We start from the raw sequence: 25,089 nt of genomic DNA, 5'->3' as shown, positions 1-25,089 counted from the left end.
TGAAGGAGTGCACAACACTCTTCGAGTAGGCGCTCAAAGTGGTTACCAATTTACAGGAGGATCCCACCTTACAAAGGTTGGAAACGAAGGGCTGAGAGCTACAACAGAGATATGATGAAGTCAAAGCGAAGGTGCGCACCGTCGCCCTTATGTAGAGACTAACAAAATTCCAGGAGGCAAAGGTGCTAAAGGAGCAGGTGGTTGCAACACTATGCAAAGAGGGCCTCCTTAAGGCCAGAATATGACCTTGTCTTGATGAAGCCTATGCTCTCATAGCCACCATCGAAGGAAAACTGACTAGTCTGCAAGGAACGTAGCAGAAGGTACAAGTAGATGGTGCAGGGCTGGCGACAGAGCAGCGGGTCAAACAAATGACGCAGGCATCAACATAGTGCATCGTAGATGTTGCAGTCATATAGGTGGATCTGGGAGGTCTTTATGACAAGATCTTCACACGAGTAGAGTGACTCAAGGGCAAGTCACCAGATTTGTGTTGGGGGCCTGTTGGGAACGGGTCCCTTGGGGTCAATTTTGGGGTTAAAAGCCCAAGTTTTGGGGCTAAAAGCCCAAGTTTTGTGTAAATTCTCTAGATTTTGTGGTCGCAGAGCACGAAGATGTCAAGAGTCAATAAAGGGTTTTTGTCCTTCTTTTGTGTAAAAGCATGTCGACTTTAGAGATCTACCCATGGTCCATGGACCACGAGAATGTATAAAAATGGAATCTTAGAAGAGTCTAAGGGAGATAGTTCATAATTGATACTTGATGTTAATGAATGTAATGGGTCTATGAGAGCTAAGAGCGAAGAGTCTTAGTGTAGGAAGAGGCTCTACAGCTGAGTGCACAAAGGCCTAGGGTAGAAGTCCGCAGCTAAGTGCGCAGACCCCTGCAACTATGTTCATAGGGTAGTCAGAGTTTGTACTGGATATTTGAATCAATAATAAAGAGAAGTATTTGAAATTACGTGTGTATTTTACTTCTGTTCATTGCATGTGATTACGTTATGTTGAATACTGGGTTTATGTTTTAATGCTACTTTGATACGTGAATCTATATGTTTCTCTATTTTATATGACCACAAGTATAGATATATGTTTACGCGAAGATAACCATAATTTCATGTTAAATTAACCAATACTTAAGCGAATCTAGGTAGATACATAAGTAAGAGTAATTACGAGCGCACGTAAGTGCCTGATCTATCTATTTAGGGCTCGCGAAGGATGACCGGAGACTTTCACAGAGGCTTCGAGGACGAATAAGAGAAGTACTTTAATAAGCCCTAAAGGTCTTATCAATTTGCAAGAAGGAAGGTTAGGGAAAATAACCGATGTCACAACCATCTCAGGGTGCAGAAACTTGGTTCCTGCATCCCCCCACACTGCTATGGGTGAGACGTCAATCCGTTCTTCGCAGATTGATGCCGAAAGTGCCAATAGTGTAGGGATTTGCTTGGTTGCTTAACGCTAAACCTGGGTCAAGTCCCATCAAGCCAACGCTTATTGAAGAATATGAGGAAAAACTATGTTATGAAGGATAGAAGGCATGTGCTAGCAGCTGTGAGGAAATTTGGCTCCTTGAAGATGATAGATGAACCATTTGGTGACAAAGTTGCATGAATATTATCAAGATCCAGGAGGGTCGAAGTTTGATATGATGTGATAATGTTAGGAGACGAGAAGCTATACAAACTACCACTAATATCTCCACATAATAATAAGTAGATGATGAATGGAGCAAGCTAAATCTTGTGGTCATGTTTCCTTGGTTGAGAGGGAGTAAGGATCTCCTACCCGCTTGAGACGGAGCAAGGATTACCTCCCTAGTTGAGAGGGAGTGATGAGAGACACCATATTCTCCATGTGTCATTCACTAGGCTAGGAGTAACAATCATAAGTCTAGTGAAGGCATTGTTAGGGATAATAGAGGATGGGATAAGCATCTAGGACTGATACTCCTTAAGGATTGGGAATCCAGGATAGTAGTAGTCTTGAGGATCAAATTTGTTTGAGGATATGGTAGGGTATCCAAGATAAGAGTAGTCAAAGAGGACTGATATACTTTGAGGATTGTGAATCCAAGATAAGAATAATCTTGTAAGGACATACTTGGTGAACATCCAAATGGGATATGTTCCTTGAGAGATGGTTGTGGTGGTGTCCAAATGTATGCCTCCTAGCGTTGTACTCTAATCCTTGCTATTTTATAATTAACAATGTTGGTTATGCTTATGATGCCTGATGATGTTTATCAATCTGAAATTTTCTTATGAGAATATTTCAATTTGAGAGTATCCTTGTATCATGTTGTGTAATTATGAATACCTACCTAGTTAAGAGGGAGTGTTGAAAAGTGTAACTAGGTTCAGTCTTCATAATTATCATTGTACTTGTGTCATTATGCATTTTATGTAAAAAGAAGAAAAATAAATTTGTTATTATTACTTCATTAGTTAAGCATGTTCTTCATGCTTCTAGGATTTATTGAGTCAAAGTCCAATACAAGACCAAGTCATCCCTCTAGACTGATCCCCCACATGAACAAACAACTATATACTGGCATAAATGTTTCACCATTTGTCAAGTAATTCAATGTGGCTTATGTGGAAGAAATTCAAACCTACAAAATGAAGATTTTCTTTGACTAACAAGAAGGATAACTAGGATTCTAATAGAGTTTCTATGGAAGACACCTTGCTGAATTTTTGTGGAAGACATATAATGCAAAGATCTATTGAAGGCATCCTCCATGAATTTCTATGAACAGATACCTTGATATGCTAATGTGGAAGGATGTGTCACCAAAAAAAAATGAGGCTCTTGTAAGAGGCCAAGATAGATCACTGTAACAGGTCATTATGGAAGAGCGAAGACATACCTCTGTGATAAAATTCTATGAAGGTTGAGGTATCTTGTAGAAGATTGAAGTGTGCGAGTATAGAAGGCTAAGTCTCTTGTTGAGAATAATTGGAAGGTGAGGGAGGGAAGACTTGGTTCCTTGTACCTAGTATTGGTCTTGAGTCTTGGATATCTCACTTTGATCTAACTCTATAAGAAGATCACTTTCTGGGTTTTCGCCCTTGTGGGGTTTTTGCCCTAGTTGAAGCCTAAATCTTATGTCTCTTGTTTATGTTATCTTCATATTTTTGCATTTTGGTAATTGCTTGATTAAATATTAATAAGCCAACGATGAATTCACAAGGAATAATCAAGTAAGAGAAATCCTCACTATTACCTTCCTATTGATTTCTCAATATTGATGGTTATGGCTTTAATCCTTCCCTTGCTTGAAAAAAATCCATTGTTCAGAATTAAGGACACCCATGAATGAGCTGGCAAATCGTTTAACACTTGGTAAAAATATTTGTTTGTTAAGATTTGAGGAGGCTTGAAAATGAGCTAATATATGCCATGAAGTTAAAAAGTAGTGATTAAAGTATATTAACTTATCAATCTATAAAAATTATGGTAATAAAAAAAACCTAATCTCAGTGGGAAGAAATTCTTTCTCAACATTAATTCAACCAATAAACTCACAACCCACAAAATTCAAAGCTTAGAATTTATTCCAGTGTACAGACCCATTTAAACCCATTCACCTCTTCTACAAACTTATTCTTCTCGCCAAAAGTCCATTCATCTCTTCTTAGACCTGTTCATCTCACCATAAATATTGCAAACCCTTTCAAACCATTGTGAACCTATTTATCTCATCTCCAAACCCCCATATATATAAGTTTAAAAATTGACGTAAATTGTATATTAGTCTATAAAAAGTAGATAAAACAGATTTGAAGATATAGGAATAATATCTTAAAAAACAATCATAAACTAGCATTTGCACCTTATGTTGCAAAGGAAACGCCGTAAGGCATAGAGTGGGGAAGAATAGCGTAGAGTGGGGAAGAATAGAGACATGTATAGAGTGGGGAAGAATAGGGACATGTGAATGGACATTGTTGAAAGCAAGGGTGGATGATAATGAGTTACAATTGCAATAATTAGTTATGTGTATTCTGAAAATGAATATTTTGTAAATAATAATAGGTTGTGGAAGCATTTATAAAAAGTATGCCTTCAACTACACAATTGATATCTACAGAAATAGAAGGCTAGAAAACAAGAATTTTAATTTATAAGATCCAATTTACATGGTTGGTCAACATGTAGAAACCCTTTGTGTCATCGCTCTGTCCAAGTGGGGAATAATAATATGACAATGGAATCACTATTGTGAATATGCAGAGACATAATACTATGGCATGCTTATAGATCGTTGTTGGATGAATGACTTGCAATTGGCTTTCAAGCTTCTGGTTCACCATAAGTTGGATCTACAAAATATTAGTTGGATCTGAAGAACAAATAAAGCTAGGATAAAAGGTCCAAATTTATGAAATTATTAGTTTCTTCCTTCCCCACCTTTCCATTGTTGTTATTATTATTATAATACTAATCATAATATTATTATTATTACCAGATAGCTCCCTGGATGCTGTCAAACAATTAATATTTATTTTATTAGAACAAATCAAGGTACGGATAGAAAGCTAAAATTTATGAAATTATTAGTTTCTTCCTTCCCCTCTTTTTCGCTCTTAGCATTATGACACTTCCTTTCACATCCTACAATGGATTGAACTTGCAAGAAAATTCGAGGTGAACCTTATACCTCTGCCTCTTCTGTTCATTTTTGTACAGAAGGAGGTATATACATCTTTAGTTCATATTTCTAGCCATTATCAACACCTAATACATGCTTTTGTATACATGGAATTAAATTTTCATCATGTTTGAACTCAACTATTTGCCTTCCAAGGCTGGCTAAAATGGTTGTTGGGCTGAGGGCCTCCACTGCAAATATTTTTATTGACAATGGCCCTTACAGAGAGTTTATTTTCAAGCATTTTCAAGTGGCTTCTGTGGATGAAGAAAGTGCAGCAGTAGTTCTAGTAAGTTGATCAGTGTATAAAAGAAATTCCCATCTGAAGCCCTGAGTAGGCTATGAGTGAGACTTTTTGCCTCTACATAAGAGTTCATTAGATAATGTGTTCTACAAACCCCTCTCACATACTCAACTACATGACTGCCCTATTCAAGAAGCCAGCTATTCCAATAAGCATGTGAATGAAAATCACCTATACAATTTACCAATTACAACAATAACCAACCAACAAAAAAAAAATGTACTCAGCAGACTAAGGCAACAAACTGGTCAAGTAATAATCCTCAAAAGGGCCAATATACTGGGACTCTCCATTCAACTAGGTATTACCACCTATATTTTATCTTGATTTAAGTATATTTCCAGTAACAATTCACCAAACTGTAGCCAGCCTATGTGATGAAACAATATCACCAAAAGTTCAAACTACACATGTTACCAATAAAACTGTTGGCTAAACCTATAAACAATCTTAATTATCCACTTCTACCTGCCTTCTTAGTATTAGGCTTTTACCAACATGTGTGTGATTAAACTGTTTCTCATCTTTTATCAGCTACCAGGTTTGACAGAAAAGAAGTGCAAATTTCCTGCCTCCATTATCTAACAGATCTGCTAATTTCTGAATCATTCAAAACTTGAATAGGGCCAATATATTGAAATAACACCATGAGATCCTCAGAACTTATGCCTCCATTTATAAGCTATCTTAAATAAGCCACTTATTTGGTAATCCAAATAACAAAAAAACCATTCCATTTCTTGCCTTTAAAACAAATATTTTCATCCAACAACTTCTAGTGGCAGGCAGAGGCGGATTCATTGAATTTTACCATTCATGCCAGTCTTGGTATGCAAAGGCAGATTCATTGAAATCAGATATTTCTTTCAGCAAAATATAGTAGTGCGATGAATATGTTGGCAACGATTAAATGACCCCTGGTCCACTACAACGAGGAGAACATGATTCAATAACTATTTGAAGGCTCTACATGTACAAATGTAGTACACTGTTTTCTTCTGCCCAAGCTGCATTTATGGTTGTGATTATCACAGTCTTGTTAGGCACTAAAGTTTTTTCTAGATCATTCCCTAAATCAAAGGCAGTTACAGATGAATTCAATTTTGAACTCTGCAAGAGATTGGCTCTTAAGTGAACCGTAATAGCCATGGAAATTTATTTATAAAAAGTATGCCATCAACTACAAAATTGATATCTACAGAAATAGAAGGCTAGAAAACAAGAATTATAATTTATAAGATCCAATTTACATGGTTGGTCAACATGTAGAAACCCCCTCCACTACAAATATTTTTATTGACAATGGCCCTTATAGAGAGTTCATTTTCAAGCATTTTCAAGTGGCTTCTGTTGATGAAGAAAGTGCAGTAGTAGTTCTAGTAAGTTGATCAGTCTATGAGTGAGACTTTTTGCCTCTACATAAGAGTTCATTAGATAATGCGTTCTACAAACCCCTCTCACATACTCAACTGCATGACTACCCTATTCAAGAGCCAACTATTCCAATAAGCATGTGAATGAAAATCACGTATACAATTTACCAATTACAACAACAACCAACGAACAAAAACAAAAAAAATGTATTCAGCAGACTAAGGCAACAAATTGGTCAAGTAATAATCCTCAAAAGGGCCAATATACTGGGACTCTCCATTCAACTAGGTATTACCACCTATATTTTATCTTGATTTAAGTATATTTCCAGTAACAATTCACCAAACCGTAGTCAGCCTATGTGATGAAACAATATCACCAAAAGTTCAAACTAAGCATGTTACCAATAAACTGTTGGCTAAACCTATAAACAATCTTAATCATCCACTTCTACCTGCCTTCTTAGTATTAGGCCTTTGCCAACATGTGTGTGATTAAGTTGTTTATCATCTTTTATCAGCTACCAGGTTTGACAGAAAATAAGTGCAAATTTCCTGCCTCCATTATCTAATAGATCTGCTAATTTCTAAATCATTCAAAACTTGAACAGGGCCAATATATTGAAATAACATTTCCTTTGCTCGAAATTGTTTCAATCTATGATTGTTTATATAATCGTCTTACAACTTGTATAATTTTATAGAGGAGTGTGGTTTCCTAGCATGCTTATGTATGAAATTAGGTCCAAGATAAATGGCAGGAATTTGACTGATTTTAACGTTTGAGCATTTTCAAAGCATTTCAGGTTCAGCTAAATAAAATACTTAGCTTGTTGTTTGTCTACTTTACAGTTTCCAGCAGCAAACAGAATTTACTTTTATACTGGAGTCTAGCCTTGAACTCTTAAATAGAACTCTACACATGTATCCTTTCTATTAAGAGTGCTGATTTTTGTCTATTCATTTTCTTTTTGACTGTGACTGATGCTTGTTCAAAACAATGTTGTCAGACTCTTTTCGGACTCCTGAATCTTGCCAAGTCCACTGAGTCGCCGCTGAAAAGAGTAACTCCTAGACACTCTTCTGTCATAATCCCCACTTGCCAGACTCCTTTGAAACTTGCCAACACATATTTTGAGTATTTTTTTTTTCTCTTTGCCAAGTCTGAAAGATTCTGCTGAGTCTTCCTGAGTCACAGCCAAGCTGAGTCTTAGAAGAGTCCAAGTCTGACAACATTGGTTTGAAACAATTTCTTTTTCAAGTCAGGTCAGCACATCTTCCTGTCCTTCCCACAATATTTATGTATGTGTCCATGTGTGTAGGATGTGTATGTGGATCTATTGCCCACTTTATTTCATTTGAGTGAATCAATCATTGTTAAGATGAACTTTACAACAAACTAGTTTGTAAGTGAGGTGTCATGAACATACCTCTCGACAAAAAAGTTGAACTCTTGTGCAATACAAAAGTTGTTTCATCTATGGAATGAAAATTTTGTTTGATACTACCAGATTCAAACTGGATCGAGAGAAGTTTTTGTCCAATGTTTATTGAGAGTAAAATTAGTCTTTTAACTAGATGTTCTATATAGGCAATTGTTAAAAATGGTCAACTAAGGTCAAATTCCATTATGGACGGCTCCTTTGTATGAGATGATGATGGCATTGGATTCCTCTTCTCAAGAGGACCAATTTTTACCTAAATCACGATGGATTCTGATAGGCAGAAATGTATATTTGAAGTCAAGCCCACAATGTTGGTTTTGGTCAAGGTCAGCCCCACAGTCATGTAGGCTCATGAAGCCCAAAAGACATGACCTTTGACCCACATTGAATTTTTTAAATATAAGATGAGTTCACTCCATTTTGGCATCAGCACACATGATTTTCTCTTTCCTCTCATGATGGATTCGACTTTCTTTGAGAAACTATCTCTCTCCCATACGTGCAAATTTTTGGAGGACGGATTTCCTGTGATTTTCTGTGGTTGACTTTTCTAGTACACAGAGCAGCATTGACCAGGCACTTTGACCAACTGTTTGACTGCGACCTGGATGGATTATTACTCTGCCAGCTAGGCTGCACTTGTGAGCAGAGGAACCGAGCACAAACTGAGGTGTTTGACCACAACTCTGAGGTAGGTTTAACCGCAGACTGTTGACCAAGTTTTGACCAGACTTTTGAAGGTTGCCTTGACTGCATTTTGACTGCCTAGAGAGGGTGAATTTCTCTCTCCTTTTACTGAATAGATTGGGCTGATTTGACTGAGCTGTTAACTGTTGACTGCTGACTGGCTAGGATAGCTTTGACTATTGTTGACTTCTGCATATGTGACTTTGACTTTTGGTCATTTTATTGGGATCATCTATGGCAAGTCAATACTATTGAGTTTGACTAATGTATCATTGTACTTATGGATTTCTCTCTCTGTGAACATTTGATATTATCAAGAAGAAAAGATCTGTGGGTTTTCCCCCTTGTCAGGTTTTTCCCTAGCTTTAAGGCTAAATCATGGTGTCCTCTTGTCTTGGCTTGTCTTTTGCATTTATGTTTGATGTTTTTTCATCAGTTACTGTCATGTGATAATGTTCAACGTGATTTCTAATGGATTAATGGAATTAATAATGGGCTAATGGATTAATGAAGTAACTGACCTCTGACCTAAGCAAAGAACATGTTAACTAAAAAATTAACATGGTATTAGAGCTAGCTGAGGTCAAGCCCAAGCAAGAGGAGGAATGCAATCTCAAGAGATGAAGCAGTGGACTGGTAATGTATTTGAAGTATCTTGTTGCAAGCCTTAGAAAACATGAGAGGTCTCGAAAAATAATATAAGTCTAGGTATATGTAAGAGCTGGGCTAAATAGCTCATGAAGGCCATTAATCAAATCTGAAGATGCTAAAGTCCTCCTTCAGTAGCTAAACCACGTGTCATGATAAGAAGTCAATGAAGAGTTTTGTTTTAAGAATTTGTTGATCTGAGTCCAAGCTTCTCATTGGATAAAGCAGTCAACAGTATGTTTGAAGATCTGATCCCTTTGGCACCTCTGCATCAGAATTCTGAAGCTAGAAGTCCTTCCATCCAGTCACCGATGCTCACATAAATTCAACTCTTGTAAACAAAGATGTCCAACAAGCAAATTTGTTGAGGATCAAATAAGTGACTCTAGGGATACATATATTTATTCGGATTTGATCAATGAATTAAAGAGATTCCTATGGAGCAATGAAGAACCGAGTTGTTGGCCTAGTTCTCTGAACCATTAAGAAGGAGCCAAGTGTTCCTATTGTTCTGAGCACAAGAAACAATAAAGGTCTGCTATGCAATGGAGCTATCTCTCTTTTACATTCTGGGCATAAGTATGCTTTTGGATAAGTCTTTTGAAAAGAACTTTATTCTCCTAAGAGGCCAAGAAAAGTGCAAGAACACAAGAATATGCCAAAGGTCATTTCATGAAGCCAACCTTGGAGAAAGGATTACTCTGTTCTCGATCTTGTGGTATGGAGGCAAAAATGTTATGGCTCGGTGAACTTTGTCTTATATTCTCTCTCGCTCTTCAATTCAGACAGTGAATCCGACCTATTCATGCCTCTTTGTTCTCTGAGTTATTGAAGAGAAAAAGTTTTGTTAATGTCGATTGTTTTATCTAAGAAGATGCCTACTTATTCCTTGTGCTTGTAATAAGGCCAAGAAGCCTATGTCACATAAAGCACTGCTATATACTATCATGCTCTGTGAATTTGGCCGACCAGTATAGGTCATTGGGGCTGTGATTTCTTGATCTCCGGGTTATAAAAGAAGAAAGGTGGTGGACTTCTCATTCCACATATTTATAAGGAAGCGGAGAATCTTTTAAAGGACAGTTCTAAGGCCCTTCATAATTTAAGGAAGTCGAGATTTTGTATGCATATATTTGCAAGCCTTGAAAAGACAATCAATGGGCATCCTATGTCATCTATATTAGTAAAATCAAGGAACCTTATTTTGTGTATTGAAGAAGAGGCCAAGTCCTTATCACTGTTACAAGCGCCCATATATATATATATATATATATATATATATATATATATATATACAAGTGTTAAAAGCCTGTTCCATTCAAGCCAACTTGCAAATCAATAAGGAATATATATTCATGTCTTTGAAACCTTCATAAGAGGTGCCTAGAAGCAAATAAAAATAGAGGATGCAGTTATGAGAAGGGATGGTCCCTTTAGACATCAATCTGAAAATGATTTTTGAAGAATAGTAAAAGCCCTCCATAATGTCATTATCTAGCAGTTGATGTGATTTTGTTGAGAAGGTTTAGTGGCAACCCTCCATGTGATCCTATTTTTGTCTAGTAGCTGAAGCAAAGGAAGTTCATCCAAGAAAAGTATGCAACTTCTTTGTGTTGACACCATTGGATAACGGTGACAGTACCCTTGGAAGTTTGGAAGATAGAAGAAGTGCGACACACTTTGGAGTAGACCCTTGTAGCAGCCTGTATGAACATAAAATCAGAGGTATGGTATCTCTCAAGGTGCCTCATGAAGAACACATTGGAAGAAGGATTTGCATGGCTGATCCTATGTCTTGGCGAGCACGATGAGCAGAGGGAACTGTGAGGACCCTCATTTTGGCATCTTGATTAGGTCATTGGGCACTTTGATGCGTTGAGCCAGGATCTTATGAAAGACGGTCTTATGAATATGGATGCTTGGATGCGAAGGACCCCTCCTCATCATGGATTGGGTAATTTAATGCATATTACCCATTTAATGCAGTAATTTAATTTTTTTAGGTACTTTTGATATGCTATTTGTGGAGGTAATATTTCAATGTTCTTACAATAGGAAACATATAAACATTCAAGTGTGCTAATGTTTCCCAGTGTTTCGCTAGAGACGGTTAAATTATAGCGCCAACTCAAATCAAGATATTGAAGACGAATTAAATTACCAAAAGAACCTGGAAGCATCTACAATTGTAGGGAGTGAGACAGACCTATGTCTTTTAGGTTTATTAAATTACCAAAAGACTTTGGAAGCACCTGCAAATGAGAAGAGTGAGACAGATCGATGTAATCCAAGCTTATTAAGCACCCAAAGGAATCTGGCAGTGACTTTAGATTTGGGCAACTTGTTAACTCCAATCGTTTCAACGACACCAAATGACAAAATTCATCCAACAAAGTTTTAAGATTAATCTTATGGAGGACAATCAGTTCGAGGTGCTTAAGGTGCCCTATTGATTTTGGTAACTTTGAAAGGGAGAATAAATAACTAACTGTCACAACAACAAAGGTGCCTACAAAATGTTCCAGGGTTTTAATCGTAAGAAAGAATTCGACGATTAGCTTCTGCAAAACCATTTAAATTCGTTGCAGATCCTACTATGTGAAATCAATAACGAATAAACACATACTTTAAATTGCCAAAATTTTATTTACCTGATATCCGGATTGCCACAATGATTTCAATTTCTTCCCCCGCACTTCTAAAACCCTAAGGTTCTTCATAGGTATCCAAGAAGGCAGAGAAAACCAGAGGCATTTATTCCAGCGAAGCCATCTAAGGTTTGGTAATCGCACCCTCCTCAAAAATCGCTCCACCAAACCACCTTTACTATCAAGAAGTTGCAACTTCTTCATAGCAATGCCACGATAAGCTGTATTGTGGCAAAGCTTCTTCACGCAGTGCTGAAGTAGCTGGTGACTCCAGCTTTTGTAGCATGATATTTGAGAGCTCTTGTCATCGCTATCTGGGTTATCAACATTAACCTATGTATATCTAATCAGTGTGAAGTACTACAAAACTGAGAGGGGAGGGTTGAGATCTCACCCATTATATGCGTCTAGATCGAAACCCCTTATTTCTGCAACACGAGAAACGACATCTCTCCAGGTTTGAACGCTAGTGGAGTCGTATCACGGTTTCCTTTCACCAGTTTGTGCGATTTCTATCCCGATTTCAGTTTCAGAAGGGTTTTGGGGGCATGAGGATACGGGGGATGCCATTGCCAATGCCGATTCGACTATACAAACAGAAATTGGAGCCCGTAAATTGAAACAAGCATAAACTCCACGAAACTATAAACGGAAACAACCATAAACTCCATGAACTCTCCCGGAAGCTTGACGCACAGATGTCAAGTGGAAAGTGAAACGTTTTTTAAGGTTTTTTAATGTTTTAAAACATTTTTTATTAAATCAGACGGCTGATTTTTGTTCAATCGTCTAACAAAATATCTAACGGCTACGATTAGGACAGAAAGGCATTTGGGGGAGTTCATTTCAGAGGGAAACGCCTTACGGCGTAATAAACAAAAGATACAAAGCATTGTGAAAGAAATCTCTAAAAATGTTGCAGTCTAAATACCTCCAAGAAGTGGCGAGGAGCAGATAGAAATTATAAATCCCTATTGAACTTTATTAACTACATCAGATAGCCCCTTAACGACATTAGAGAGTTCATGTATTTTTTGCTTATCGGAAGAATTATTTGAATTGTGGAGAATTTTGCATTTCAGCAAATGCTGAAGTTTGTTGAGAAACTTTCTCACTACTAATCCCTTCAAATAATTGTTTTCTAACTATTTCGTGCAACTACCCTACAAACTGTTTCTTTAAAGCATCGAAAGCCATTTCCAATCTCTCCTACTATTATGTTGCATTGTTGTTATACATAAATAAACCATAATAAAGATCAAAGCTATTTCCACAAGTGTTGTCAACAATTTTGAGCAATGTTTCATAGCTTTTAATATTAATTGGAGTAGATTCTAAGTTCGACTTGGATAACATCCTTCCCACAGTCTAGGTTTTAAATTGACTTTCAGCAGCATGGCGATCATGTTCAGCGCATGACATCTCAACCATCTTGCATCTTTATTTTGCAAATATATCGAAAAACTTATAACAACATTCTACTCTTTCTTCTTGGCCAACTCTAACCTTAGTCACAAACAAAAGGAAGGCCACTCCACCCAAACTTCCCGCTCTCGAGCCCAAACATAGGATGGATGCACAATATACGAAATTCTAGAGGTAATACCTGTAGTTTTTAAATTAACTTTCAGCAGCATGGCGATCATGTTCAGCACATGACATCTCAACCATCCTACATCCTTATTTTGCAAATATATCCAAAAACTTACAACAACGTTCTACTCTTTCTCCTTGGCCAACTCTAACCTTGTCATAAACAAAAGGAAGGCCATTCCACCCAACTTTCCTGCTCTCAAGCTCAAACATAGGATGGATGCACAATATACAAAATTCTGGAGGTAATACCTATAAAAATAGATTGCGGAAAACTCTTTGACAGAAATTACATCTGCAAAAAATGTGTTTCTCTTCTATCTTTGAGTTGGAAATGACCTCAACACAGACTGTGTCACTAGAATAGATGAACATAGATATATCACCTCAGGAACACTGCAAATCCTCTGAGAAGGTTCATGTAATGATAATTATGTCTGAGATGAAAATGATGGACTACGTTTATCAGGCTTTGGTTCAATGCAGATAATAGAACGCTAGATTTATGCCTCTCCATTCTCTTCAACCTGCAGGTGTAACCTGCTATCAGACCACCATCTAGGTATTTCTTCAATCTAGATGGGCCAAAGCTATGGAAATCAACTTTGATTTATCCTATTTTGAATAAGCCTGAATATGCAGATATTCAATTATTGATTGGAACTAAAGATAGGGACACAACTGGAACTGATTTACCCTGTTATAGATATTTCTACAAACAGGGATAGTGACCAAATAGCAGCACTTCTCAAGATTGGGCATCCTTATAGAAACTGTGTATTCTTCACTGGGGAGGATCCCTATTGGGCACCAACACAAAGATGAGGCTATAGCTAAAGAAAAAAAAGAAATGAGTTCCAGGCCATGATGAAGAGGACTTGACACAAGAAGAGCTTTCCAGTGTTCTTTTGTAAAAAATCTCTTAATGTAAAGTAACACATTTTGAGAAAAAATGCTTTACCTCAAGACATGTTTGGCAATGTTAAAGACAAAAGTTGGGTGTCTATTTTTAATGGTAGTAGTAATCCCTCTATCCAGAAACAATAAGAATACAACATTGCATTCTGTGCGGAGGAAGGTGGAAGTAAACAGAAGGAGGAAACAAACTGTGGGTGCCCTCCCAAACAGCCAAACTGCATCCTCCCTGAATTAGAAACTGCAGCTGGTGCTTCTAAAGAAGCATCTCAGGCTGATGCAGAGATACAAAATATCAGAAAATTGCAGTATCTTTCATGAATTTTCTTGGATGCTTCCATTTCACATATCTACCACGCATAAACGTTAAATGAGGATACCTGAGTCTGATGTTGTACTTGGGAAGCAAGTTTGTTCTTCTCAAATAGATTCTGAAAGTTATGCAGAGCTGTCCAGATAGGAATTGGTTGGTAGATTTTGTACTACTTAAGAGTTTACATAGTTCTAGATTAGTGTGTTGAGAATTTGGTGGTGGAATTATTTTGCCCACAACTGATTCAAACAAGACTTGGAGAAGTGATGCCATTACAAATCCGATACATAGAATTAAAGTGTCTAAAAATTGCTCCTTTTTTCAGTTGGGGACCCAGCTCTTTTAGAACCCAGTATATTGAAATCAGGCCTTTCGTATACTCTGTTCAGATTTTAGAGGGGGGTTTATTTTGCCCATAATTGATTCAAACCAGATACAATTAAGTCAATGCGATGGTGTGTATTAACCCGTTCATAAAATAATGCCCATTATCAAATAGATACAATAAATTGGTGTCTTGTCATCAGAAAATGCATTACGTTGTTTAGCTACCACTTCTATGTTTTCATCACTGTTGTTATCATAAAGAAACCACCTCTGGACACCTACATAGCATGGTACATGATCCATTCTTTAAGAAATGGAGCTTGGTTCCAAAGCATTGTGCAAGCACAGACCTGATGGAGAGGCCTAAACATCTGCACAGGTTTTGAGATCATCATGGATTTAACTTCAACCCTATCTACAGATGGAAGTAAACCACTTCTGGATCTCCATATGAAAGCCTTCATCCCTTCAATTTCATGTATTCTAAGCCATTAGGCTTCTCACATCTGATCACTTGAGCAGCCATCAAAACCTTGGTATGAAAAATCTTGCTGCGCAAATCTATGGTGTCCCTTGTAATTTTTTCTACAAATCTTCCAATAAGAATATTAAACATCTCAAAATACTGTGCCCTACTCGGAGAGGATAACAAGAAACAGACTAAACATAGCACTAGAACTAAAGGTTATCAGCCAGTATTATATATATTATATATGTGTTTGTTTGTGTCATTGGCAGATATACTTAAATTATCAGCTTGGTATGTTTAAGTCTTTGAAGAGAATACAATAGCAGACTATTAAGAAGACAGAGGATTCACATTATCAGCTTCTAACAGCAGCCAACCTGACTTTGGATATGGACTATGACTAGGACTGTTGACAATGAAAGAGATAAAAATAATAAAATCCATTCTTGTCGAGCAAGAGTTACAACAGGCATTTGAGTACTAAAAGCTTGCTTGCTTACTAGTAGATGCTTCATATATATATTCAATAATAACAATTCATTTTCTTTAGCATTTAGACGCTTCATATATATTCAACAATAACAACACAGAGCTTGTTCGTCAATAGACCTATTACTCGCGGAAGTTCTCAATGACAACAACATATTTTTTGGACAAACAGAATGCTTGCTTATTGAGGCATTAAAACCAAAATACTGTAAAAAGTTTTCTGCAAAGCCTGTCAATGTTTCCAGCATTGAAGAAGATTGGACCATGTAAATGAAACAAGTTCAGCTCAATTAGGCACCTATGCCATAGACTGCTTCATATGAATGAATACGACAATGTTAACAAAGAATCACCGTCATGTTCAAATTCAGACAGAATAGACACAATAAGATGATTATGGAAGGATCCAGCAATCTGCTACTGAAACAGAAACATCTGAAAATGACTTTTTGTGGATACCAAGACTCCAATACATGTAAAATTGATTTTCACCGGCAAACATCTTGGCGAGGTGCCAGATGCAACAAGGCTAACAACATAGGCACAAGGCCTCGTGTTCTGTATTAAACATTAACAAAAATTACAGGAAATTCATATGCTTGCCTTTCCATAATCGAAAAATATAACCATTTAAAGCAATCGGCCTAAAAATTGCCGAGTACAATGATATAGCCCAAGGCCTTCCATGGGGCTGGGCTATTTGCCCCTCCTTTCATTGCGGGATTGAATCCTCTGTAACATGAGCTGCTGCTTGCAATTATGAATGAAATTTTCAGCCATTGCATTCAGTTCGTTCGTGGATAGGCCATCTGGGTTTGTGCCATCTTCAGTCCTAACACAGTTGGTCATATCTTCATTATGAGGAACTTCCAAGACGTTGGATGCAGCCACTTTAGATTTGTTCATTCCCACATGAGAAAAGCTTTGGGTTGGCTCAACCAGAGGAGAAAAATCATGGGATTTTCCTGAAAACTGAGGCTAAAATGGAGGATCAATCGGAGGAGAAAATTGATGGGTTTTTCTCAGAAACTCTGGAGGATTTGAAGACTCAACCTGGGGAGAAAAATGATGGGTTTTTTGTGAAAAACCCGGTGGGTTTGGAGCCTTACCCTCAGGAAATTTATGTTTTTTCAGCCTTGAAGGCTCGACCAGTGGAGGCCTAAATTGCAGCTCCTCTTCTTCTTCTTCAAAATTCTGTCCATGTTTATCAAATGTAGTCCTACGCATATTGCCAGCTTTCTTCTTATTATTATTGCCATTGGCGGGGGACCTCTGCTAGAGGTGACTGCAATAGTCCCAATGACCAGATTCAATAACACAAAAAGCATTGAAGGGGTGAGCCAAGTGTGCATCACACTGCATACCTGTGGCAGGGACTCCTTGAGTGGCACCATGACAAACCTTGAAATTTCTATGGAAGGAAGCACGAACCTAATGCAAATGGGAAGGAGAACAAGACCCACAGCAACAATTGCAAGCTTGCTGGGCTCGTAGTAGCGCTCCATCAAAGGGACCAACAGCCCGTAAACTTAAACAGCCATAAACTCCAAGAACTCTCCACAGATGTCAAGTGGAAAGTGAAACGTTTTTTAGGGTTTTTAAATGTTTTAAAACATTTTTTATTAAATCAGACTGCTGATTTTTGTTCAATCGTCTAACAAAAGATCTAACGGCTACGATCAAGACAGAAAGGCATTTGGGGGAGTTCATTTCAGAGGGAAACGCGGCGTAAATATATAAGTAAGACTTGGGAAATTAAGATTCTCAAAAACATGGAAATTGAGAAAATAAGAATAATGTATTTAAATAAAAAGGCGTTGGCATTGTTACTGGTAACATTATGTCAATAAGCGTAGTTATGACATTTTATTGTAGTTATGATATTTTATTTTAAATTGAAATTCTATAAACAAATTTGAAAAAGTGTGTATTGTGTGGAGAGGGGTATTATATAATTTAATATGAAGTTGCTGCTTAATTTTTTTTTTGAGTTATAAATATTTTTTAAAATAAAAACAAAATATTTTTTAAATAAAAAATAAATAAATAAATAAATAGAGAGATGCATAATATATACTTTATATAGCATTCAAAAAATAATATATATAGATATGTATTTATTTATTTTGCCTTCTAAAATAGGTTCGCACTTGAGCAATATAATATTCCAAAAGAAATTGTGTTTGTATGTTGTTTAAAATATATTTTCAGATATATAATTGAATTTAGTGTTTGGAAAATTTTAGGATGTTTGAGTGGTTGATATTATATATTTTAAATTTATAATTTTCATGTTATTTTGTTAAATCTTTTATATATTTAACTTTAATTTTTCTTTTCTGTATTGGGTGATCTATAATGAATTAGAGTTTTTATTCAAAAATTTTAGAAAAAGCATTTTTTATTTAAAAAATAATTACTTTAAAATATTATTTTACCACGTGACAGGGCAGTTTAATGAGTGATTGAAGTAATGTGAAAACTGTGAAAATTGAGATCCAAAATTCAAATTACCTGACGATGACCTGATTTACCTAAAAAAAACAGTGCCTAAATTTGTAGTTGATATTACAATTCAATATACTAAAAATTCATTCTCAATAATAAATAAAATAATAAATAAAATATTTATTTTAATATGCAATAAATAAAATTAAAATATTTTAATATGCATCTGAACTAATATAATTTCATAGCAAGATCTAAATATTTATGTTAATTTAATTTATTTCTGTCCCATTAGGAATTCATTCTTGCTGTTTTCAGACAACTATAATCATTAAGAATTCATTCTTGTTGTTTGCAGACAACTAAAATCAGATTATATGCAATCTGTTCAACGAATTTGTGACAGTCGTAATGCCTTATATCTGATAACCCTGCATATGGAGGGCAAGTTATTTTTCAGAAATAGATTAATAGACTACAATTATTTAAGAATTCAGGTAACAACAAAATAGGCAGCAAAATGTACCTTATACCAAAGCGCATTGCATCCGTTTCCCTGCTAGCAATTGCAGTGTCACCAGTGGGCCTGAAACTAATCACTAAATTGTTTAAATCCTTCTAAAAAGGCTCAGTCTGAACTCTGCTGACGACAGAAACCTTTGATAGAAAATACGTAACAGTACCAGCTTTCCATAAAAAGATATTAAAATGATACCTATTGATTTTGATAAATTTTTTAGGATTAATCACATCATGAGTTTTTTTGGATAGTTCCAATTTTTGTTTTAATGATGAATTATATTAGATAGTTCAAAATGTCCACCAAAAACTCATGATGTGATTAATCCGAATTTTTTTTATCAAAATGAATATGGATCACAAAAATCTAAAATCAGGTACTAATTTTTCTAGTTTAATCTCTAGTTTGCTTCTTTCCTTCTCCTCTTTTCAATTTTTTCTTCAATTCTCCACTCTTGAGCTTTTTTACTTTCAATTTAATCTCCAATTCTGCATTCTTTCGCTCTTCTATTTCCAAGCCATCGGCGAGGGTGAATGTCAACCCTTCCAGTTCAGTGATGCGTTGCACAGGCTCAGACTCTCTCTCCCCTGCTGTGAGGCTATGCACCTGTGGAAGAAAGGGAGCTCTGGGTATAGAATCTGGATTGAAATCATGCAGTTGGTGGTGGGGAAAAGATTGCATTGGAGGAGAAGGAAGCCCACCCTGTGACACAGATAAAGAAATCTCTTATGGGCTCTGTAACTCTTTCACGTCTCCACCCATAGACTCTGAATCAGAACTTCGCTTCAGTCCCACATTCTCCTCAGAAGCAGGGCAAGAATTTGGGTTTGGATCGAATAACTATCTGACGTCTCCACCCATCATGCTATGTTACCAGAAACGGGACGAGGGGCAACATTTCTGGCAAAAGCCCCTCTAGAAACAAAATGATACAAGAAACACCGTCTTATACGCCGTTCTCGTTCTCGTTGGCCAGAAATTGGTTTCTTCCGAAACGGGTCGCGAAACGAGTCGTTTCCTACAACGCATAGTGCAAATCGTTTCTCCTTCATTCTCCATTTCCTTTCTCAACTAGAGTTAGATCCTAAATCCTACAACGTACAGTGCAAATCGTTTCTCCTTCATTCTCGGTTTCCTTTCCCAACTGGACTTAAATCTCTAGTTACTTTTTCAAGCACTGCAACTGCACATGCAAAGCTTTTTTGCCGTTGACAAAAATTGTGCATGCAAAATAAACTAATGGTTGTGACACCTCTCAAGGTTAATCAAGGATTTAAGCTGCAGAGGAGATCAAATTATCATTCACCAGAGGCAGTGAAAGAACAGATCAAAACTTCACCGAGCAATTTCACGCTCCCAGTGAGTTAGGTTCAGTGCCATCGTTTTCTTGTGAAGATATATCTTAGGTACATCGTTCAACCAATTTGTGCAGTCATATTTTATCTTTCCGCGATTCGATCCCTAAGCTCTGACGTTTACATTTTGTTTCTGCTAGTTTTTATTTTGTAGCTTGAAAGCCCACATATCTTAATGTTTTCATGCATCATAAATTTTATGTCTTTATTCACCAACAAGAAATTTCCAGCAGATTGTTTTAATATGCTCTCAAGTTTAAAATTTATATGACCAGAATTATATGATACCAAAATATATTAAGGAATGAGAAAATTGAATTTTAGGCTTTAGCTTTTCAATTAGGATTCGAGAATGGTGATATCTCAAAACCCCAATTATTGTAGGGTCTTAAGGTCCAACTGTAGTAGTACATAAATCGTCAAAGATAATAATCCTTAAGTGTTGTGCAAAAGGAATCCAAACAAAGTCCCCTTCTTTGATCTAATAAAACACACTAACATTTTGAAGGCCTAAGGGATTTAATGCAATATTTCCCTCTCTTGCATGACCTTTACATACTTGTGGTTGAATCTCTTGGCATACAAGGCCTTGGAAAATATGAGAGCTCTTTGAAAAACATGAAATGATTTTTTGAAAATGGAAGAACATAAAATATAGAAAATTGGTCAAATATTTCACCCTATGCATACCTTCCAACCTCATATATAATAAATTTTTAAAGGGCTAGGATCTGTGAGATTGATTCTATGAAAGTTTATAGAAGTGTTTAGCTAAATTTTTGGATCTACAAAATTATATATATTTTTAAAGTAAATTACTATTTATAAATGTTTCTTTACAATTTTACGAGTGAAAACATTGAATGTTTATGATTAATTCTTTGTTTTATATTGTTTACCTTTAACTTTCTATTTTCTCTCTCCTGGTTTCTTATATGCGAAACTTCCAAAACTTCGGTTCTCATACCATTCTCGTTTCTCGTTTCATTTCCCGTTTCACATCTCCGATAACATACCACCCATGGACTCTAATCAGAACTTGGCTTCAGTTCCACATTCTCCTCAGAAAAAACAGGGCAAGAATTTGGGTTTGGGTGTCACAATATGATGGGACCAGCCCTCTCAACCCTTACAATCAATCAATAATTAATTTATGATTAATAAAAAGAAATAATGTAAACAATCATATGGGTTGATTGCGCAATTAAAAGGTGTGTATTGTGGTTGGTGTGAGGGGACACTTGTCCCTGCCTCGAACTCCGCTCTCCCGCACTTTGCTTACACCCCAAACCCTCATTCACTATGGCATTTCGACACTGTGGTTCTCTGTTGTTTGCTGTGAGGGTTTGTCGACTGTTACTTTGTGCTTGTGAGGGTTATGGCAATGGTGCCCGGTTTGCGCTCGGCCACGGGCCTTTCTGCCTGGAGGTTTGATAACTTTGTCAACAACTCCTCGTCTGCTGACTGTCTGGCCTCACCTGGGCGCTGTGTTGGTTGTTCCGTCGACTACTGTGGAGAGTTTCTTTCGTTCTTCAGCTATTGTAGCTTACCCTCTCGTGGGTGTTGTTCCTATTACTGTTGTCTCGGCTTTATCTGTGTTCATTTGCTGTTTTAATGTTTGGTTTATTTCATGGTCGTTTCTCTAGTTACCTGGTTGTTATATTTTTAGGGTTTACAAGTTGCGGTCACAAGGGACCAGGTCCTCGGCTCTGCTCGTCACTAGGAAAGGTAAGCCCTCTAGTCCATGCTTTAGCTCCTCCTCACAATTTTCCTTCCTTACTGAGGGCAGTCACTCCTTGTGAGCAGGGACTCCCTCTTGTGGTTGCGACCTGGTTATGGGTTCTTCTCTCTAGCACTGTCCAGTCCTTTGGTAAGCCTTCAAACCCTCACCCTCTTTGCTTCATGCTTCTTCTGTTCAGTTGAATAGTCAAACCACTAACACCTCTCTGTTGGTTTTGTCTGCAGGTGGGTTGTGGCTCTGGACACTTGTTTCCACGCCTGTTGCTGCCTGGTGAAACCGGTAGGGTTGCTCCTCGATATTGACCTGTGTTATCGTTTTTTGTTTCATGGCTCCAACATTCTTGTTGTCTGGTAGTTTGGTTAGGTTTTTGAGAGCCTCGACTCCTTTGTTCCTCGTTTGCTATTGGGTTGCCTTCGGGCTTCAACCCTTCTGTATAATTTATGTTTGCAACAGTTATGGAGTCGTTCTGGGTTTTCACACCCTGGGTTTGTTGTCAGTTGTCTTATGTATGGGCTTGCCCCGTCTTAACAGTTGCTGGTCTAATATTCTGTAACTTATTTTCATGTAAAGGATGTTACTTGGAAAAAGAAAAAAAACTTTATATGCTTGTGGGTTACCTGTGTATGTAATGTGATTATTTTAATGCTGAGACTGTTAATATTTCGAGGGTTTCTCCATATTGATTGTCTGCTCTTCGTATGTCTGAAACTTGTTGCTGGCTGGAACTATGAATTCGGCTCTCTGTTATTATGATGTCTTCGATTGCTGCTTGAACTGTCCTCGAGACACTCTGTTTGCCTGGATGACTGTTAGGAAAGAAATGCTAGAACAGGAAATGCACTCTTATGATTTGTCAATACGCACAGTAATTAATGGAAAGAGATAATATTTAGCTGCAAATGGATTCAGATGTTTGTAATAGAAAATTTCTTTTTTGTCTTCTATTCTATCTCATGAAATCGAACCCGTTACAATTTTGGTGTATTTTCTTTTAAGCTATTTTGAAACAGTTTCTCACAACTGCTGGCAGTTACATATATAATTGCATGGTTATGATAACTGTCATTTTTTTATCCTGTTGTAATTTTACGAAAGACAACTAATTAAATAAAATAAAAGAACAAGTTAGCTGGAACAACCTCCAACTAATCATAATATTCCTAAATGCTATTTGACTAATAAAATAAAAATGAAAGTCCCTAAATGTTGTTTAACTAATAAATGAAAATGAAAACTAAGAGGTTACTGTGAACCTGTCTGTCTTAGCTGAGACCAAATACCCCATCCATGATACCCTCAGCTGGATGCTCCTACATCACAATGCTACAAACTTTGAACCACATCTGGTCCTTGATGATCCTCGCCACAATCAACATCTTCAGAGCGGAGTTTACTGTTTCCAGTGCCTGAGATTTTTGGCATTCACTATGGGGAATATATGTCCAAACCCAATGAAGCTACTCTCAGGGTTTGGTGTGCAATTGGCGTTGGGAGCAACTTGGGTTTGATTCTCAACCCAGGAACGCATTTGGTTTGGAAAGCAATAGGGGTATCAGGGGTATTATTCTTAGCCCCAAAACACCATTGACCTTTCAACTTCCGCTAGGAGTCCAAGTATTGGGAAGTCTATAGCTTCAGTTACGTTATATATATATATATATATATATATCTGTTTAAACTTAGGGTGGGAGTCCAAGTGTGTTGGGATGTTATGTGATATATATATCAATTTTTTGGACTCTGTTTCAACTTAGGTTGGGAGTCCAAGTGTGTTGGGATGTTATGTGATATATATATGTATATATATTCAATATTAAGGTGATCACTAATGGAGTTGTCTTTAGTGTGATTTTTTAAACTTTCCTCTAGGGCACTTCGATTGTACAATATTACCCATCAAGTTTGTGATTTCAACTGGATTTTAGAGAAATTTGACTGGAAAAACCCACCGTAAAAGCTTCCAAAAAGTCGCACTAAAGACAACTCCATCACTAGTTGAGTTAATTCGTGGACTTTAGTTACAATGTTGATTTTGGAGTGGGTATTAATTTTCAGAGGATGAAAGTTCTTATGGTGTTATTTATTGTTTGGGAAAATCTTTTCATCATAATTGATGTTAAGACCATAGTTACCAAGTTTGATTGCACTGTTCAGAACTGGGAGTTCCATTTTCCGTTACAAATTAGGAAGTTCTAATTCAGTACGTTTTATTTTTTTAATAGAAAATTAAAAATAAATTATATTAAATTCTTTTTTTAATGTTACTATTATTATGGATTTTGGTAAAAAAAAATTATACATATAAAATTTAATATGAAAAAATAGAAATTTCTATATTATTTAATTTGGTAAAATTTGTTTTTAATACAAAATTTAATATTTAAAAATAGAAATTTCTATATTATTTAAAATATTAAAAACAGAGATTTCCATATTAAAAAAAATACAATTACAATCTAATTTGGTAAGGATTTTTGTTAGCAAAAACTTTAATATTTAACAATTAAAAATAGAAAATTGTATATTAAAAAAGTAGAGAAAACAATAAATTACATATTAAAAAAATATAAATTTCATAATAAAATATAGTAGAAAATATTAAGTTTATACTTGTTAAAAATATTAAATTCCTATAACAAAGAATAATAAATTCTTATTTACAAATATTTATAAATTATATAATCTCCATTTTTTTCTATCTAAATTTCATACTGTGGTATTTTTTTTCCAAATTTGGTAAGTATGTTGGGAACACTTCAACGCTCTTCCCTCTTCCCCACCAGTAACCAAATCCAATGTGAATGAAAGTTTGGGTGTGCTTTGAAAGTGCGTTTTCATTGGGATCCATTGGAAAGGCTAATTCTACTAGTAGAGATTTAGGTTGCTTTAGTTATTAATTAATAATATTGCTATTTTTCATTTAGTGTTATAATAAAATTTAGGATTTGAGAATGTGATTTTTTTAAATATCCTCTTTTGTAAATATAGTTATTTTTTTTAAATAATTTAATTTTGAAAGATTTATACTTCCGAATTTTTTCGGTATTGCATTTTAGGTAGTCAATTTTTTTCCTTATCGAATTGAATTTGAATTCAAATTTGGTTACTATGGTTAAGACAAAGACAAAAAAATTAATGTGAAGTATGAGAGATGG

General features: G+C 36.2%; 2 pseudogenes; both read right to left on the bottom strand.

The window, feature by feature from the left end:
* Window positions 1-12,244: 12,244 nt before the first annotated feature.
* On the bottom strand, window positions 12,245-14,119 carry LOC149237835 (arogenate dehydrogenase 2, chloroplastic-like; annotated as a pseudogene).
* Window positions 14,120-16,291: 2,172 nt separating this feature from the next.
* On the bottom strand, window positions 16,292-19,890 carry LOC149237834 (uncharacterized; annotated as a pseudogene).
* Window positions 19,891-25,089: the final 5,199 nt, after the last annotated feature.

The sequence above is a fragment of the Pinus tabuliformis genome, chromosome 8, assembly GCF_031772625.1.
Source record: "Pinus tabuliformis cultivar Carrire ecotype Pingquan chromosome 8, CPIR1, whole genome shotgun sequence".
NCBI lineage: Eukaryota > Viridiplantae > Streptophyta > Pinopsida > Pinales > Pinaceae > Pinus > Pinus tabuliformis.
This window is presented reverse-complemented; position numbering and strand designations above follow the sequence as displayed.